The 20,183-nt window shown below is 43.1% G+C and overlaps 1 pseudogene; it reads left to right on the top strand.

The window, feature by feature from the left end:
* LOC120844362 overlaps nucleotides 1–317 on the top strand; it is a 48,956-nt pseudogene extending 48,639 nt beyond the window's left edge.
* The last annotated feature ends 19,866 nt before the right edge of the window (nucleotides 318–20,183 follow it).

Below are 20,183 nucleotides of genomic sequence, written 5' to 3'. Positions count from 1 at the left end.
TATAAAAACAATGTCTAAAAACGTCCTAATATTTCTTTTTGGCGCCTAATTTTTTTTAAATGTTCAACTTTCCTTTTGGCGAAGTATTGTGCAAATCGATATGGACGTTGCAAAGATTGTGAAAGAGAGCAGACAAGTGCAAGGCCTATTGTTTTGTTTCAGATTGTGCGTACTGGGTCCTGTACATTGGTGGAGGTGGCAAGGTTGCCAAGTGGTGCAAACCGCCCAGGAATCATACGTGCGATGTAGAGATACAGACCCTCAAAGAACACGGGAGATGCAAGGAAAAGCCCATGAGTTTTTACACTGAAACCTAAGTAGTGAGCCCCACATGATCTCTCCATTGCATTTGTCAAGTCTTTAATCGCAAATGCAATGGAGAGATCATGTACACAATTCTTGGCTGAATCAGTGGAAAGACAGTGGAAAAGGCTAAACAGTGCTGGTTATCAGGATGAATTCGTAGGGAAGCAGTTATCCGTAAAATTCGCAGACAAATGTAGAGGAGAACCAAAGCAAAGGCCAGAAAATAGAACTACTGTAATTCCGTACTATCACAAAATTTCTCACAACTTAAAGGCTTGTGCAAAAAAGTTCAATGTTGATCTGGTTTTTAGTTCGGACTATAAGTTGAGTAAGCTCACTCCCTTCCACAAGAGTGTAAGGGAATGCACAAAAATGCATCGAGAAAAGTCTATTCCGTGTGATAGTGGAGTGGTATACGAAATCCCCCTGGAATGTGGTTTTAAGTATGTGGGTCAAACGTCGAGGTGTATAAATGATAGATTGACTGAACACAGAAGAAACGTCAAAAACAACGCGACTGATTTGGAAATAGCGAAACATGTTCAAGAATGTAATGATTGTATACCACGCTGGTCCGAAACAGAAATATTACACAGGGAAGTAAACGACATCAAAAGGGTTGTAAAGGAAACAATAAGAATGAAATCAATGGGCAACTGCATTAGTCAAGTGTCGTTACAGCTTAGCAGCTGTGCAAAAACCTTGCGGATTTGAGAGTTTGTTAAGTGGTTGTTGATTGTGAAAGGGTGTAAGTGGTTTCCTCCTTTGTGTCTTCGGGTTGGGATCAGGTGGATTGGTATCTTTTGTTGCCGGGTTGTTTTAGGATTGTGGGCCGGGGAGGAGAGGAGGAGGGTGTGTGCTATGTACGCGAAGGTCGATTGTCTTCCGGGAGAGCGGAGCTAGGTTGTGTTGATTACGAGACGGAATGTCCAACGAGCCTGAATGTCCAACGAGACGAAAGATCCAATAATGGATATTCAGGCACGTTGGACATTGAGGCTCGTTGGACATTCCGTCTCGGTTGGATCTTCCGTCTCGATGGACATTCAGGCACGTTGGACATTCCGTCTCGCCTGTCACGTGCTAGAATATTTTGCCCTCTTAAATGTACAGACTTGTGTGTATATTTAGTCCGCGTTCCTGCAGGAATTGCCGTAGATACATCATACTAAAATGTCGTGTCACAAAAGCCGACGTTGACGGACCGACAAAGAAACAGAGCAGACACAAATATTATAATCTCATATATAGGAAGGCTTGGTGGTTAGTTAGCTGAGTGCCGATGCGCAGCTATGTACCAATCGGTTAAAGGTGTCGATTGTACGACGCCAAAAGCCCCTTTGATATTAACAGTTCAAATGTTCGGAATATTCCGATGACATAGGTCAGCCAATTTGAAATATATAATAGGAATGCAGAGTACGGGTGTTCTAGTGGATCGCAATTGGCGGACGTCTCTAAAAGCCGCGATTTGGAACTCAGGAATTTCTAGTTCAGTCCTCATCCCTGCCCATTTCGATCTATAGATGAGCTACATACGGAGATCCGCATTGCAAACACATGACGACCCGCCAGCGCCACTGACTATGCGGAAAGTCAATATTTAAGTTTTTAAAATGAGCTTTGGGAGCTGCGGGTGCGAGGCATCAAGAGTTTCCACCAAGCGTAATTCCCCACAATAAAAAATATAGATCTTTTTTTTTTTTTTTTAATGAAATCTACATTTAACGCGCCTGTAAATGCATGGGGGTGGTGGCTGGTGTGACCCGACAATTCCTAAGTAAATGCGGAACATTTGTGTGAATTTGAGAAATTTTTATTTTTGTTCGTATATCTTTGGAACAGACAACTACTCACTGTACACTTCAGTCGTCAGTAGTTTACATACGCATCCATTTCCTACCAATAGGTTTGTATGTCAGTGAGTAGAGCGATAATACTAGTATCACAAAGTACGCATATTTTTTTTTTGCATGTGACATGCATATAGTGCATGTCACATATAGTGGTTTTCAGAAGCCCATGTAATTTAACTGGCTTCTGGAAGCACTCCAAAGGTCGCCATTTTGTCGAGGTAGATCATGACGTCTTGGTAGGTGGGAGCTTGACTGCTGATAAAGGAAGCGAACGCATCAATCTCGGCGTGCAGCAGAAGGTTCACACCCGGATGTACTAATAGCCTGCATCATGTGCGAATATAACAATAGATCGTTCCACGTGGCTTTCTATTCTTGTAGGGTAAGCGTATTGCGCCACGAATCCGGTCACTTCGTCGAAATTCCATTGGTCGCTGGACAACTGGAAGAAGGACAATTCGTCCCGATTCGCAGAATGAAGAATGGGGCGAAAGTCCCCATTTGTCGAACTGTCGTGAAGAGTTGATTAGGGTTGGGTGTGTAGATTGCCGGTGACAGTGGGCGTCAGAGTGGGCACGGCGGCAACGCACGCAACATGTCGTCTAACCACTTCCTTGTTGTCATGCAGCTCTTGCTGATTGCCGGCGGGCGTACTCTCGATTCAACTTCACCATCACCAGAGACATCGGGAACAGAAGCAAACAAAGCAGCGTGTCACTTTGGGCAACTGGAACACGTGATCTTCGGCTTCGTTACGTCATCGACACAAGCGCCATCGACTATAAGAGCCACAACCTGCCCTCAGGCCATCAGTGGGCACGGCGGCAACGCACGCAACATGTCGTCTAACCACTTCCTTGTTGTCATGCAGCTCTTGCTGATTGCCGGCGGGCGTACTCTCGATTCAACTGCACCATCACCAGAGACATCGGGAGCAGAAGCAAACAAAGCAGCGTGTCACCTTGAGCAACTGGACCACGTGATCTTCGGCTTCGTTACGTCATCGACACAAGCGCCATCGACTATAAGAGCCACAACCTGCCCTCAGGCCATCAGTGGGCACGGCGGCAACGCACGCAACATGTCGTCTAACCACTTCCTTGTTGTCATGCAGGTTAGTAAGAAGCGTTTTTTCGAATTCAAGAGCAATTACGTTTGCCTTGTAGTGCTGCCGTGCCCCGGCTTGTTGTTATGTATTGTTGCCGACTGTGCTTACTCCCTACGCTATGTATTACTGCTGTTAGCTGGGGACGTCGAACTTAACCCGGGCCCGATGACGGATGCTCAGGCAAAACAGTTCGCTGATATGCTGAAGCTTCTCCAGGATCTTTCGACGCGCTCAGTCAAGATAGAAGAGGGCCAGTGTAGCCTGATTCAGACGGTTAACGAAATCAAAGCTAACCAAACCCTAATCGAAAGTAAGATTGAAGTAATTGGCCGAAGAATTGATTCTGTTGAGTCGGTAACAACTGATATCCGGAAAGAACTCACTGAGGCACGCGAAGTAATCAAATCTGTGCAAGAAGACAACGCGTCTTTGCAAAGTCGCTTGGATGACTTCGAAGATCGGTCGAGACGCGAAAACCTAATTTTTCAAGGGGTAACAGGGGATTCAAGGTCGGAGACGTGGGCACAAACAGGAAGTAAAATTATTGAAATACTATCTCGTTCAGTTGACCCCCAGATAACCCTGGAGAGCATCGATCGTGCCCATAGATTGGGATATTTTTCGGACAACCGATGCAGACCGGTTATTGTGAAATTCGCGTCGTACAAACTAAAAGACAAGGTTTTATCGCTCCGTTCGACGCTGAAAAACGCTGGGACTACAGTGAACGAGGATTTCTGTCTGGCGACACGACAGGCAAGAAAGAAACTTCTTCAATTCGGAACATCTCAAAATGCCACCTTCAAACTCCGGTACAACAAACTTCTTATTGGCCAAACAAGCTACTTTTATGATCCGCTTACTAATAGTGTACGACAAGCAGACCTGCGCAGTGGCGGCTTGTCTGCCCCCACTATCGCTGTAAATGACCAAACTCGAAATGCCAGTCATGCAGCACCTACGTTGTAGCATGTTGCGAGGGGTGGTGGCCCTATTCAGACATCGTCCTCTGCGCAACTCTCGATTCTTTTCACAAATATTAGAAGTGTTATGAATAAACGGGACGACCTTTGTTCAATAGTTGACTCATCAAATGCTAGTATTGTTGTTTTGACAGAAACTTGGCTAACAAGTAAGATTTGTAACAGTGAAATTTTGCACTGTCAAAAGAAGTTTAATATCTATCGGCAAGATAGAGTTGGTAAAAGTGGCGGCGGTGTTATGCTCGCTGTGGCTGATAATATTTCTTCATATCTTGTAAACGTTGTCACGAATCTGGAGATCCTGTGGATTTGCATTTGTTTAAATCATCGTAAATATGTTTTGGGCGTTTGCTATCGTGCTCCTTCGAGAAGTTCTACCTTCGTTTCTGACCTTCATGACGTCGTGAATGCTGTCACAGTCCGTTTCCCTGACGTACCAGTCTTACTGTTAGGAGACTTTAATTATCCGAACATTACGTGGTCAAACGACGGCCCCTGTTTAAGTACGTTTTCCACAGAATCTAATGACTTTTTAAATCTGTGCGCCGACTTTAACTTCACTCAGGTTGTTGCGCAGCCTACTCGGGTTACTTGTTCTTCGGCCACGGTGCTGGACCTTGTGCTGACGACGTCACGCGAGCTTATATCGTCTCTCACGTACCTACCTGGTCTCAGTGATCATTCATTGCTCCACCTTGATCTTGTTGTTCCGGTGTGTCGCTCTCCAGTGCAAGTAAAACGGATATCTGACTATGCCCGAGCGGATTTTGGAGCTATTAATCATGAATTGGGTACTTTTTTAAGCGATTATCTGCGTAATTTTTCTGAGCGTTCTGTTGAGGATAATTGGGTGTTGTTCAAAGAAAAAGTTGCCTCCCTTACAAATAGATATGTACCTGTACGAACTGTACGTAATTACACACACTCCCCATGGTTCAACCAGACGCTCAGAAGGCTCTCAAATAGGAAAAAAAGGATGTTTCGTGCTGCAAAGTTGTCCGTCTTCCCCAACGCAGAGCATCGTTGGGCAGCATATTATTCTGCTGCAGCAGTGTATAAGACGTCTATTGCCGAAGCCAAGCGCAGTTTTTTCGAATGTACCCTACCCACTATGTTGCGCAACAACCCTCAACAATTTTAGAACGTCGTAAACCCTTCTGAGAGGCTTGACGTAGTGCTGAACAACGAGGATGATGAGACGATAGCAGCGAATGAGTGTGCAGCTGTGCTAAACGAATTATTCACAAAATCATTTTCGAATTTAACCACTAATTCCTATCCGGATGTTTATGAATACAATATTTGTGCTATGAATTCCATTGATATAGAATGTGCCGGTATAGTGAAAGTCATCGCCAATCTTAAACTATCGTCATCCTGTGGAATTGATAACATTAACTCTAAGTTTCTCAAAAACACTACTATGTATTCCTCTATTATCTTAACAAAGCTATTTCGGCAATCACTCGAACTCGGAAGCCTTCCCGAGGACTGGAGGGTGGGGAAGGTGATTCCTATCTATAAAGGTGGTGACAAATCCAGCCCAAGTAATTATCGCCCAATTTCCTTAACAAGTGTCCCTTGCAAAATTTTAGAGCACATAATCTATTCGCATCTCGTTAATTTTCTTAATTCCCATACATTTTTTTCTCCTGCTCAACATGGCTTCCGAAAACTTTTCTCGTGCGAAACTCAGCTATTAACACTTACGCATAACCTTCACGCTTGCCTCGATCGTTCATCTCAGGTTGACTGCATTTTTTTAGATCTCTCTAAGGCATTTGACAAGGTTTCACATAGGCTCCTTTTGTATAAACTCAGTAAACTGAACATTGACTCTCATGTTTTGACTTGGATCAACGCCTTTTTAACTAACCGTTCTCAATTTGTTCATATTAATGGCATTAACTCGCACCCCTCTCCTGTGACTTCTGGTGTCCCCCAAGGATCAGTACTCGGCCCTCTTTTGTTTTTAATATATATTAATGACCTGCCTTCGCATATCTCATCCTCAGTTGGTCTCTTCGCAGACGATTGTGTTATCTATTCTGAAGTAACTAACGATTTTGACGTTCTTGCACTCCAGTCTGACCTCGACAGTATTTCTCGTTGGTGTGATAAATGGCAAATGGAACTCAATATTAACAAGTTCAAATCCATGAGAGTATCACGTCAAAATAACACCTGTCCCTCGTACCATATAAGAACTGTTGAGCTGGAATCCGTGTCCTCATTTAAATATCTTGGTGTTCATATCACTAACAACCTCTCATGGAACATTCATATTGAGTATATAATTAAAAACGCTAACCGCATGTTGGGCTTTCTAAAAAGGAACTTCTCTCTTGCCCCACTGTCCTTAAAACTACTTCTTTACAAATCATTGGTCCGAAGCAAACTTGAGTATTCTTCCGCTATCTGGGACCCCGGTGTAACGCTTGCATTATCTTTAGAAGCTGCTCAAAACCGTTCTGTTCGATTCATACTACATAACTATCATCGCACATCTAGCGTAACAGCAATGAAAACTACCCTAAACTTGTCTGACCTCTCCCTACGTAGAAAAATATCTCGTCTATGTTTATTTCATAAAATTTACCACCACAGTGCAAATCTTCGTCAGCATCTGTTAACAGAACCATCATACGTCTCATCACGTTTCGACCATCAAAATAAAGTTGGCATCCCTCAGTGTCGCACCTCAAGCTTTCATCAGTCTTTCATACCCATGACATCACTGGACTGGAATCGCCTTCCCGCACCTGTTGCCAGCATAGCCGAGAGTGCCGGATTCAAAGCTGCACTTTGCGAATATTTTTTGGATTTTGGTTGACAGTGTTTTGTTTTAACAATGTTCTGTTTTTGGATTTTTATGCTTACCTGCCTAATTACTGTTTGTTTTTGTGTGCAACTAGATGTGTGTGTCCACTCCCCTCTATAATGCCTTCGGGCCCTGAGGGAATGAATAAATAAATAAATAAATAAATAAACAGTGAGACCTTCTTTTAAAAAAAGAGAGGATGACAAATGCAGCTCTCAAAATTGGCAAGGGTCCGATAGTGAATCATACCCGGGTTATTCAAAATGATAAAAGTCGGGTTCTCCGTGAGTATGTTCACCCGCAACTCTAGCATTATGGAATTTGGGAAGACCGAGCAAGGGGTTGACCTCCTGATGCCGTGGTCATATGTGCACTTGTAATGTACGCATATGAATAAATAACGGTCGCACTGTCGCAGCGGCTCTGTGACAGAGTTAGAACCAGTTGAGATCCGATCGCAGCCTTGGTATGCTACCTGGGCGCGTATCGGTGCGATTGCTGCATGCCACGTGACCAGGAAAGGCAGAAACGATGGAAGCCAACCATAAAAAAGTATTGTAATAATTATTAATATTACCTACTAGTTGCTTAATACATGAATCACTGCGACAGCAATCGCTTTGGTGGCCGAAGCATGCGAAACTAATCGTCGCGATAAGCGTCAACGCACAACCACCGGGCAAAAGCTCACTAATTGAGGAGATTAGCTGCACCAAGGCTTAATGGGAGGAACGTTGTATTCTATCACTGATTTTGATATGAGGATCGAATTTTTGTTTCTGGGGACCGAGAAGTCCAATCAAAAACGTCTAAATCTTTCACGTTCATTCTGTAAAAAAGAAGAAAACAAAAACTGCAATTTAGAGTAATTACACATACTACACCGACTGCATTTAATAATAATTATAATACTAAAAATTCAATCAGGCGCTTTTCTCCCATGCGAGGGACATCATCTTTGCGGGACCAGGGACACGAATAAGAAAAATATAGCAACTCGTACAATACGGAAAAACGGTGGCTGAGGACGCTCGTGGGTCCCACATTTGTTTCCGGTCCAGAGGTACGACCTTCTAAAATCAAACGCGTGACAGGTTGTCAATGGTCAACGAGTTCGTTCTTTGATCTTGTAGCATGTGTGACCTTTAAAACGTCTTTTTTTTTAATTTTAGATATCATCTTTATATTTCGATATATAAAACGAACAATAAATTAATTGTTTTTAGGATTTTATGAAGTCTACAAAATATACGAGCATAATTTTAATTTCATTTTGGGGACTTTACAGAGCAACGTCAGTGGGACAAGCTCAGCGGCATATCAAAATAGCCGTGCATTAAAAATCCCGGTACTGAAAAGCACGGTGCCGAAGCGACCAAATACCGAAATGATCGTGTACCGATATCTCCGCACCGAAATGTCCGGTTCCCCATTTCATCGAACGCATTTTTCACCCGCCGTAACTATCAGTATTCCTACAATTCAACAAAGAAATGTCTTCTAAACTCTTTGCAAGGTTCATTCTATATCCGTTGGATATTCAGACTCGTTGGACATTCAGGCTCGTTGGACATTCCGTCTCGGTTGGATCTTTCGTCTCGTTGGATATTCAGGCACGTTGGACATTCCGTCTCGGTTGGACCTTTCGACTCGTTGGAAATTCAGACTCGATGGACATTCCGTCTCGATTGGATCTTTCGTCTCGTTGTACATTCCGTCTCGCCTGTCACGTGACCGATTGGACATTCAGGCTCGTTGGACATTCAGTCTCGTTGGACATTCAGGCCATAAGCGGGTTGTGTTGGTGAGGGGGGGGGGCGCTTTGTAGAATTGTCAAGGTCGTTGGATTATTCTGGTGGAAAGAGATGAGTTCTTTGTTATCTTTTGGCTTTGGAGGTCGCGAAGGTTCTGTTGTGAAGATTGTGGACGGAATGTCCAACGAGCCTGAATGTCCAACGAGACGGAAGATCCAAAATGGATATTCAGGCACGTTGGACATTCCGGCTCGTTGGACATTCCGTCTCGGTTGGATCTTCCGTCTCGTTGGACATTCAGGCTCGTTGGACATTCTGTCTCGGTTGGATCTTTCGTCTCGATGGACATTCAGGCTCGTTGAATATTTCGTCTCGGTTGGATCTTTCGTCTCGTTGGACATTCAGGCACGTTGGACATTCCGTCTCGCCTGTCACGTGCTAAAATAATTTTCCTTCTTAAATGTACAATCTTGTGTGTATATTTAGTTCTCATTCCTGCAGGCATTGTTGTAGTTTCATCATGCCAAAATGTCGTGCCAGAAATGCTGACGTTGACGGACCGACAAAGAAACAGAGCAGACACAAATATTACAATTTCATCTATAGGAAGGCTTGATGGTTAGTTAGCTAAGTGCCGATGCGCAGCTATGCACCAATCGGTTAAAGGTGTCGATTGTACGACGCCAAACTCTCCTTTGATATTAATAGTTCAAATATTTGGAATGTTCCGGTGACATAGGTCAGCCAATTTGAAATATATACTAGGGATGCAATGTCCGGGTGTTCTAGTGCTTCGCAATTGGGGGACGTCTATGAAAGCCGCGCTTCTGATCCCAGGAATTTCTAGTTCAGTCCTCATCCCTGCCCGTTTCGATTTATATAGATGAGCTACATATGGAGACCCGGCCATTGTAAACACAAGACCGCCCGCCAGCGCCACTGACTATGCGCAGAGTCAATATTTTTTTTTTTTTTTTAAAGGAGCTTTGGGATCTGTGAGTGCGAGGCATCAAGAGTTTGCACAAGCGTATTTTCCCACTAATCAAAAAATATAGATATTTTTTTTTAAATATAAAATCTACATCTAACGCGTCTATAAATGCATGGGGGTGGTGGGGGGGGGGGGGTGACCCGACAATTCCTGAGTAAATGCAGAACAATAGGGAGTATTCACTGGACGCCATATTTGAGGGCGATGTTTAGAGCGCATGCTCGGAACGAGCTCATGTTAATAGGCTGCTAAGACCGGCAACATTGGTGGTGTGGAATGCACGTGGCGAAAGAACTGTGGAAGCTCGCCATCAGCACGCGCTCAGCAGTCGCGCACACAGCTATGGCCGCCAGTGAATACACCCTATAGTGTGAATTTGAATTTCTTTTTTTATTTTTGTTCAGTTATCTTTGGAACAGACAACTACTCACTGTACACTGCAGTCGTCAGTAGTTTACATACGCATGCATTCGCTGCCAATAGGTTTGTATGTCAGTGAGTAGAGCGATAATACTAATATCACGCAGTACGTAACTTTTTTTTTGCATGTGACATGCATAGTGGTTTTCAAAAGCCCATGTAATTTAACTGGCTTCTGGAAGCACTCCAAAGCTCGCCATTCTGTCGAGGTAGTTCATGGCGTCTTTGTAGATGGGAGCTTGACTGCTGATGAAGGACGCGAACGCATCTATTTCGGCGTGCAGCAGAAGGTTCACACCCGGATGTACTAATAGCCTACATCATGTGTGAATATAACAATAGATCGTTCCACGTGAGTTTCTATTCTTGTAGGGGAAGCGTATTGCACCACGAATCCGGTCACTTCGTCGAAATTCCATTGGTCTCTGGACAACTGGAAGAAGGACAATTCGTCGAATAGGGCAACTCGCCCTAGCCGATTCGCAGAATGAAAAATGGGGTGAAGGTGCTCGTTTGTCGAACTGTCGAAACGAGTTGATTAGGGTTGGGTGTGTAGATTGCCGGTGACAGTGGCGGTCAACAATAAGACCTTCTTTCAAAAAAAAAAAAAAAAAAGAGAGGATGACAAATGCAGCTCTCAGAATTGGCAAGGGTCCGATAGTGAATCGTACCCGGGTTATTCAAAATTATGAAAGTCGGGTTCTTCGTGAATATGTTCACTCGCCACTCTAGCATTATAGAATTTGGGAAGACCGAGCAAGGGCCGGGCTGACTTCCTGATACCGAGGTCATATGTGCACTTGTAATGTGCGAGTATGAATAAATCACGGTCGCACTGTCGCAGCGGCTCTCTGACAGAGTAAGAACCAGTTGAAATCCGATCGCAGCCTTCGTATGCTATCTGGGCGCGTATCGGTGCGATTGCTGCATGCCACGTGACCAGAAAAGGCAGAAACGACGGAAGCCAATCCTAAGGAGTATTCTATTAATTATTAATCTTGCCTACTTGTTGCTTAATACATGGTTCACTGCGACAGCAATCGCTTTGGGGTCCGAAGCATGCGAAACTAATCGTCGCGATAAGCGTCAATGTGCCGAATCCTCCGGACAATCACCGGACAAAAGCTCACCACTTGGGGGCATTACCTGCACAAAAGCTGAATGAAAGGAACGTTGTATTCTATCACTGATTTTAATATGAGGACCGAATTTTTGTTTCTGGGGAGCGAGAAGTCCAATCAGAAATGTCTAAAACTTTCACGTTCGTTTTGTGAAAACGGAGAAAACAAAAACTACAATTTACTGTAATTACACATACTACACCGACCTCACATAACAATAATGATAATACTAAAAATTCAATCAGGCGTTTTTCTCCCATGCGAGGAACATCATCTTTGCGGGACTAGGGACACGAATAAAAAAAAAAACACAGCAACTCGTACAATACGGAAAAACTGTGGCTGAAGATAAGCACGATTAACGATTCTCAGAACTGCCTAAGATCCCACATTTGTTTCCGCTCCAGAGGAACGTCCTCTCTAAAGTAAAACACGTGACAGATTGTCAATGGTCAACGAGTTCGGTCTTTTATCTTGTAGCTTGTGTAATCTTTTAAACGTCATTTTTTTTTTAAATTTTAGAAATCATCTTTAAATTTAGATATAAGAAACGAACAATAAATACATTGTTTTTGAGGTCTTATGAAGTCTACAAAATACACGAGCGTAATTTTAATTTCATTTTGGGGACTTCACAGAGGCAACATCAGAGGGACAAGCTCAGCGGCACACCAAAACAGCCGTGCATCAAACATTTCGGTACTGAAAAGCCCGGTGCCGAATCTAACACACACCGAAATGATCGCGTACCGACATATCCGCACCGAAATGTCCGGTTCCCCATTTCATCGAACGCATTTTTCACTGCCGTAACTATCAGTTATCCTACAATTCAACAAAGAAATGTCTTCTAAATTCTTTGCAAGGTTCATTCTATATCCGTTGGATATTCAGACTGGTTGGACATTCAGGCTCGTTGGATATTCCGTCTCGGTTGGATCTTTCGTCTCGTTGGACATTCAGGCACGTTGGACATTCCATCTCGATTGGACATTTCGTCTCGTTGGACATTCAGACTCGATGAACATTCCGTCTCGATTGGATCTTTCGTCTCGTTGTACATTCCGTCTCGCCTCTCACGTGACTGATTGGACATTCAGGCTCGTTGGACATTCAGTCTCGTTGGACATTCAGGCCATAAGCGTATATATGAGGGTGACCGAATAAACTTGTCTTTAGCTGTGTTAGAGACGAATCCTCGACGCTTATGGCCTGAATGTCCAACGAGACTGAATGTCCAACGAGCCTGAATATCCAATTGGTCACGTGACAGGCGAGACGGATTATACAACAAGACGAAAGATCCAATCGAGACTGAATGTCCATCGAGCCGGAATGTCCAACGAGACGAAAGGTCCAATCGAGACGGAATGTCCAACGTGCCTGAATGTCCAACGAGACGAAAGATCCAACCGAGCCGGAATGTCCAACGAGCCTGAATGTCCAATCAGTCTGAATATCCAACTGATATAGAATGAACCTTGCAAAGAATTTAGAAGACATTTCTTTGTTTAATTGTAGGATTACTGATAGTTACGGCGGTGAAAAATGCGTTCGATGAAATAGGAAACCGGACATTTCGGTGCGGAGATATCGGTACGCGATCATTTCGGTATGTGGTCGCTTCGGCACCGGGCTTTTCAGTACCGGGATTTTTGATGCACGGTTATTTTGGTGTGCCGCTGAGCTTGTCCCTCTGATGTTGCCTCTGTGAAGTCCCCAAAATGAAATTAAAATTACGCTCGTGTATTTTGTAGACTTCATAAAAAACCCAAAACAATGTATTTATTGTTCGTTTTATATATCTAAATATAAAGATGATTTCTATAATTAAAAAAAAAACATTTAAAAGGTCACACATGCTACAAGATAAAAGACCGAACTCTTTGACCATTGACAATCTGTCACGCGTTTGATATTAGAAGGGTCGTTCCTCTGGAGCGGAAACAAATGTGGGACCCGCGAGAGTTCTTAGAATCGTTAATCGTGCTTATCCTCAGCCACAGTTTTTTTCGTATTGTACGAGTTGCCGTATTTTCCTTATTCGTGTCCCTTGTCCCGCAAAGATGATGTCCCTCGCATGGGAGAAAAACGCCTGATTGAATTTTTAGTATTATCATTATTGTTATGCGAAGTCGGTGTAGTATGTGTAATTACACCAAATTGTAGTTTTTGTTTTCTTCTTTTTTTTTTACAAAACGAACGTGAAAGTTTTAGACATTTCTGATTGGACTTCTCGGTCCCCAGAAACAAAAATTCGATCCTCATATTAAAATCAGTGAGAGAATACAGCGTTCCTTTCATTAAGCCTTTGCGCAGGTAGTGTCCTCAAGTGGTGAGGTTTTGTCCGGTGATTGTCCGGAGGATTCGGCACATTGACGCTTATCGTGGCGACTCGTTTCGCATGTTTCGGCTACCAAAGCCATTGCTATCGCAGTGAACCATGTATTAAGCAACAGGTAGGCAATATTAATAATTAATACAATACTTTTTTAGGATTGGCTTCCGTCGTTTCTGCCTTTTCTGGTCACGTAACATGCAGCAATCGCACCGATACGCGCCCAGGTAGCATACCAAGGCAGCGATCGGGTTTCAACTTGTTCTAAGTCTGTCACAGAGCCGCTGCGACAGCGCGACCGTGATTTATTCATATGCGCACATTACAAGTGCACATATGACCACGGTATCAGGAAGCCAGCCCCTTGCTCGGTCTTCCCAAATTTCATAATGCTAGAGTTGCGAGTGAACATATTCACAAAGAACCCGACTTTAATGATTTTGAATAACCCGGGTACGATTCAATATCGGACCCTTGCCAATTCTGAGAGCTGCATTTGTCATCCTTTCTTTTTTTGGAAAGAAGGTTTCATTGTTGACCCCCACTGTCACCGGCAATCTACACCCCCAACCCTAATCAATCCTTTTCGACAGTTCGACAAACGGGCACTTTTGCCTCATTCTTCAATCTGCGAATCGGCCTAGGGTGAATTGCCCTATTCGACGAATTGTCCTTCTTCCAGTTGTCCAGAGACCAATGGAATTTTGACGAAGTGACCGGAATCATGGTGCAATACGCTTCCCCTACAAGAATAGAAAGCTACGTGGAACGATCTACTGTTATATTCACACATGATGTAGGCTATTAGTACATCCGGGTGTGAACCTTCTGCTGCACGCCGAGATAGATCCGTTCGTTTCCTTCATCAGCAGTCAAGCTCCCATCTACCAAGACGTCATGAACTACCTCGACAGAATGGCGAGCTTTGGAGTGCTTCCAGAAGCCATTTAAATTACATGGGCTTCTTAAAACCACTATGCATGTCACATGCAAAAAAAGAAAAAGAAAAAGTTGCGTACTGCGTGATACTAGTATTATCGCTCTACTCACTAACATGCAAACCTATTTGCAGGGAATGGCCGCGTATGTAAACTACTGACGACTGCGGTGTACAGTGAGTAGTTGTCTGTTCCAGAGATAAATGAACAAAAATAAAAATTTGTCAAATTCATACAATTGTTCTGCATTTACTCAGGAATTGTCGGGTCACACTCCCCACCACCCCCATGCATTTATAGATAGATTTTATTAAAAAAAATATCTATATTTTTTATTAGTGGAAAATCACGCTTGTGCAAACTCTTGATGCCTCGCACTCACAGATCCCAAAGCTCCTTTAAAAAAAAAAAAAAAAATATTGACTCTGCGCATAGTCAATGGCGCTGGCGGGCGGTCATGTGTTTACAATGCGGGTCTTCGTATGTAGCTCATCTATATAAATCGAAATGGGCAGGCATGAGAATTGAACTGGAAATTCCTGGGATCTGAAGCGGTGCTTTCACAGACGTCCCTCAATTGCGATGCACTAGAACACCCGTACATTGCATCCCTATTATATATTTAAAACTGGCTCACCTATGTCATCAGAACATTCCAAATATTTGAACTCTTAATTTCAAAGGAATGTTTGGCGTCGTACAATCGACACCTTTAACCGATTGGTATATAGCTGCGCATCGGCACTCAGCTAACCATCAAGCCTTCCTATAGATGAAATTATAATATTTGTGTCTGAACTGTTTCTTTGTCGGTCCGTCAACGTCGCCTTTTGTGGCATGACATTTTAGTATGATGAAACTACAGCAATGTCTGCAGGAACGCGGACTAAATATGCACACAAGTTTGTACATTTAAGAAGGAAAATTATTCTGGCACGTGACGGGCGAGACGGAGTGTCTAACGTGCCTGAATGTCCAACGAGACGAAAGATCCAACCGAGACGGAATATACAACGAGCCTGAATGTCTATCGAGACGAAAGATCCAACCGAGACTGAATGTCCAACGAGCCTGAATGTCCATCGAGACGAAAGATCCAACCAAGACGGAATGTCCAACGAGCCTGAATGTCGAAAGTGCCGGAATATTCATTATTGGATCTCCCGTCTCGTTGGACATTCAGGCTGGCTCGTTGGACATTCCATCTCGTAATCTATCCTCGACTGTTCTTTTTTCTTCTACTTTGAAACTTCCTCTTTTCCTGCCTCAGTCTCAGGCTAACATCAGAATGGTTTTCTAAATCAGTTATATAACCACTTGTCATTGTGCAGGAAAAATAGCCTTGAAGTCATTGGTGATTTCAACCTCTCGGACATATATTGCGTAATTCCTTGAGCATGATCCGCATGTTATTGTCCTAACCGAGACTTGGCTACATAGTATCATTGCCGACTCCGAAGTCTTTCAAAGGGACTATGGCGTGCTACGGAAGGACAGAGAAACTAGAGGAGGAGGCGTTGCCGCTTTCATAAAGGACTCTCTAAAGCATGAGGCGTTGCCTGGTATTAACGACCATGAGAGCGTATGGTGTAAACTACTCCTTGACGAGATGGTCTTCCTATTTGGTGGCGTGTATAGGGCCCCGGGCACTGGAATTCATTTCCTCGAGAAAATAGACGATTTTTGACTACACTTGTGAAAAACAGAACTAAAATTATCGTAACGGGAGACTTTAACCTGCCACATATTGATTGGCATGAACTAAGCCCAGGCAGAGCGAATAGATTACATGAAGAATATTTGTTTGATATAATGCTTAAATATGGACTCACACAAGTAGTTAACGAACCAACCAGAATTCAGGGATCATGTCAATCTGTATTAGATATCTGCCTGGTATCTGGTTACTTTTCGAATTACAAAGTATCTGTAGAGCACGGAATTTCAGATCCTAAAATGGTTATCTTGACAATAAAATTGGGCAGTCTGCGCTTTCAGAAAATGGACCCTCAAATTATTTATGATTTCACACGAGCAGACGACACATCACTATTAGATTATCTCGAACTATATTTAGACCGCATAGATAGAACTAATGACGTAGATTATTTGTGGGGCTATTTCTCAAAAAGCAGTCGCTTACTGTCTTGCAAGATTTGTTCCGAAAAGAACAATAAAAAGTAACAAGTCGAATTCATGGATAACACGGGACACAATTCACCTTAAACGCAAACTAAAACAAACAAGAAAGCAGAAAAATAAGAACGCTCTAGAGATTGCCAATCTAAGCCGTGAAATACGATGAACGGTCAAGGCTGCTAGAACAGAGTTCTTTTCGGCTACCTTGAACGTTTACTTAAGGGATTCGCCACGGAGATTCTGGCAGTGTCTGTCATGTAAGGAACATAGAGTTAACAAAATCATAAAAGATGGAAAAGTATGCAACAATCCAGCAATTGTGGCCACTGAATTTAATAAGTTTTTTTTTCATTTTGTTTTTACCGAAGATAATGATCGTGAAAGTGTCATAACTAATGTTACTGGTCTGCCTGAAACAGAGATTGTAGTCTCGTATGAGGGTCTTCTTTCCTACGTAAAGGACACCACACAATTTCTTAATCATATCGACCATATGAACGGATCCGGCTTAATATCACAGGAGAGCATTCTGGTCACTATCGATGTGAGCTCTTTGTACACTAACATCCCACATCATGAGGGACTGGCAGCCGTGGAAGAATTCCTTTTTCTTCACCCTTCGTCTCTCGCAGACAGTAGCTGTATTCTGCGATTATTGGGATTAATTTTAGACTGCAATAACTTTATCTTTGATGATGATCATTATTTGCAAATTCAAGGCGCGGCCATGGGGTCGAGAATGTCCCCAAATTACGCTAATATTTTTATGGGCAAGTTTGAGGGGACCTTTGTGTGGACTTACGCCAAGATTCCCGCCATATATCTTCGGTATGTTGACGATATATTTATCATTTAGAATGACACTGAAGATGCACTCCTCTCTTTTCTGAGTTACCTCAACGGTTGCCATCGTACAATTAAATTTACCTGTAATTACTCAGCAAACTCTATGAACTTTCTCGACGTTAACGTTAAAAAGATGGGAAGCCATTTGATAACGGAGTTGTACAAAAAGCCTACAGACAAACGTCAGGTTCTACACTATGATAGCTACCACCCGAAATGTAAAAAAAATAGTATACCTTACAGCCAATTCCTCCGGTTGCGTAGAATTTGTTCTGAAGAATCGAACTTTAAGGAAAACGTAACGTCCTTGAAGAATACACTATTCAAAAGAAAATATCCTGCATATATTCTCGACGACGCTACAAGAAAGGCATCCGCTCTGGAACGTAGCACACTCCTTGAATCCACACGACGGCTTCACTCCAATGAAACAAGGGTTCCGTTGGTTATAAACTACTATTCGAACCTATCAAGCCTGAATTCCATATTAAGGACATGGGACATTTTCCTGGGCAAGCGATTCAGGACAAGCACGGAATATCGACACTGGGACAATGACAAGAAGGCGCAGTACAACCAGATTTGGTATGTGAAAAGATCGCATGTTTTGAGCTCGATCAAGATGATTAAACTACGGAATGTGACTGTGCCGGACGTTTGGATATATCGACAGGTTGAGTCGGTGTATCCACCAGGTGTAGCGAACTCTTGTAAAGCACCGTTTTTTGTAAAGAACAGAAGCAATCCTGAAGAAGGTCCCAAGTTTTGTATGAATATAAAGCCTTCCAGACAGGATGTGTTTTCGGCGTCCAGACCGTTGCACGGTATGTGAATCACGATGAAAGAGTTTCATTTGTCGATCAAACTGTAGGGAGGTTAGGAAAGGTTATGGGGGACGCATACCGTCGGAGAGGAGGAATTTCAAAGATGTAAACCTGGTGAAGAAGGAGCTGGAATCAAAGTCTTTGAAACTCCTTCAAACAGATAAGTCTGGACGGTTTGCTGTCATCCCGGTGCAGGTATTCCAGAGAAAGACGGACGATGCTTTGGGGTCGTTGTTCAGGGAATTGAAAGGAAACTTAGGAAAGTTAAGGAGAGACATTTGTAATGTACTAAAATATGAGGAAAAGGAAAATGTAGTTAAGAGCATCATGTCCTGATCCAAGACGACTCTATGTTTGAAATTCTTTTTAAAAGACCACAAGGATGACTAGCCTCTCCGCGTTGTTATAAATGAAATTGGCACTTGGCAGAAGATCGTCTCTTCTTTTCTCCAACGTGGGTTAGGGCTAATCTCCTTGGAGCATTCTCTATCATTAAGAAATTCAGGAGAGCTTATTGATTGCACGAATGGCAATCACGGTAGGAAGTGTTCAGTTTTCTCAATGGACATAAAGGATCTATATTATTCTTTTGAAAAGAAAAGCCTGATGTCGGCGGTGAAGGAACTGTTAGAGCTAAATCTAGCGAAATTTCAGTCAGAATCGGGAGTGTTGGTAGATGGTTTTCCCACAGTTCTGGACCGATACCTGCAGTCAACAATTATTGAGTATGATGAACGGATATACGTGGAGCAGGAGGGTGCCTGTATAGGCTTGTAGGTCGCGCCAATTTCGGTCGAGTTTTATCTCAACACCCTAGACAGAGTTGTGGTTGAGAAGATGAGAGAGTTGCCCCCAGATGTAGGTTTTGTTCGAAGATATGTAGACGATATAATTGTGTGCACTTTTCAAGATAACCTTTCGGGTACTCTACAAACTGTAATAAGTTCAGCGGCCCCGGAGCTGCGTTTCACTGTGGAAAAGACGGAGGAGAATGTCATTCAATTTTTGGATTTACGAGTTCATGTGGACAGTGGGCTGTGTTGGGAATATGGTAAGCAGGCGCCGAAACCCATCCTATCAAAGAAGAGTTGTCATTCTAAAATTGTAAAAGTAGGGGTAGCGAAGTCTCTGACCCAGAACGCTCTACAAAGGTCATGCATTCATTACATGGAGTAGTCTTTAAAAAGACAATGGGGAAGACTGGAGAGGGCCGGCTATCAAGAATCCTTCATGAAACGGCCGCTTGCTCTACAGATCGAAGATAAGCAAGATAAGCGAAGTGTCAAGAACCGACGGGGCTGCCATTCCATATTTTCACGCCATTTCGCATAACTTGAAGGCATGCGCAGAGAGATTTGGGGATAACACCATTTTCACACGTGATTTAAAATTAGCTAAACTGACTCCTTTTGAGGCAACACAAAAAAAGAATATAAAAAAATGCATCGCGACAGATCTGTTCCATGTGTCAGTGGAGTAGTGTATGAGATTCCTTTGGAATGCGGCTTTAAATATGTCGGTCAGACTGCAAGATGCATTAGTGATAGGTTGACAGAACATAAACGGAATGTGCGGATTAACGCTTCAAACTCTGAACTAGCGAGACATCTCCAGGAGTGTAATGCATGTACAGCGAACTGGTCGGAAACTGAAATCGTACACAAACAGCATGAGGAGATGAGACGTGTTGTGCGAGAGCCTGTTCGCATAAAAACATCGGGAAATTGCATTAGCCAAG

Source organism: Ixodes scapularis, unplaced genomic scaffold (assembly GCF_016920785.2).
Source record: "Ixodes scapularis isolate PalLabHiFi unplaced genomic scaffold, ASM1692078v2 PGA_scaffold6__148_contigs__length_123643588, whole genome shotgun sequence".
Taxonomy (NCBI): Eukaryota; Metazoa; Arthropoda; class Arachnida; order Ixodida; family Ixodidae; genus Ixodes; species Ixodes scapularis.
Note: the sequence above shows the minus strand (reverse complement) of the source record. Positions and strands in the feature narration are given on the sequence as shown.